Source organism: Lygodium microphyllum, chromosome 3 (genome assembly GCF_053477565.2).
Source record: "Lygodium microphyllum isolate KBCC chromosome 3, Lygodium_microphyllum_v1.1.10, whole genome shotgun sequence".
NCBI classification, from domain to species: Eukaryota; Viridiplantae; Streptophyta; class Polypodiopsida; order Schizaeales; family Lygodiaceae; genus Lygodium; species Lygodium microphyllum.
This window is the reverse complement of record NC_141137.1, coordinates 159,777,038-159,777,599: the sequence shown is the minus strand read 5'-3', so window position 1 is coordinate 159,777,599 and position 562 is coordinate 159,777,038.

Genomic DNA, 562 nt, shown 5'->3' with positions numbered 1-562 from the left:
GCTTGCAAACTGATTAAATTTGGCCTTGTTTTAACACAAGCATCCCCCACACAACCATTTGTTTTGGGAGCATTTTTAACTATGTTATTTTTATATCCAAATGAAACTTACCTAGGCATGAAGAACTCAAATGATTTTTTTTTTTGGACATGTGATATGCCTTAATTTGGAGCAGCCTATGCAAAGTTATGGTTGATTCTTTCCAATAGGGTCTAACCACACAACATGCAGTTCACTATCTCTGTGGGAGCACTATTTTGAAATATTTTTTACCCTTCCCTATTTAGCACCAAATGAAATTAACATAAGCTCAAAGCACTCTAACAAATATTTGATTTGATATGTGGCACGCCTCATTTGGAGTAGCCTATGAAAAGTTATAGTTGATTCTTTACAATAGGGTTTGAGTAAACAACATGTTGTCCATAGTTTATAGCTTTCTAGTGCTCAAGGATTAATGGCCAAATTTTCCACTTAATGCATATCCATAGATGTATATGATCTCCATATATATATATATATTTATCATAAGAATGGTCAAAGCCTCTCTCGCCAATCCAAT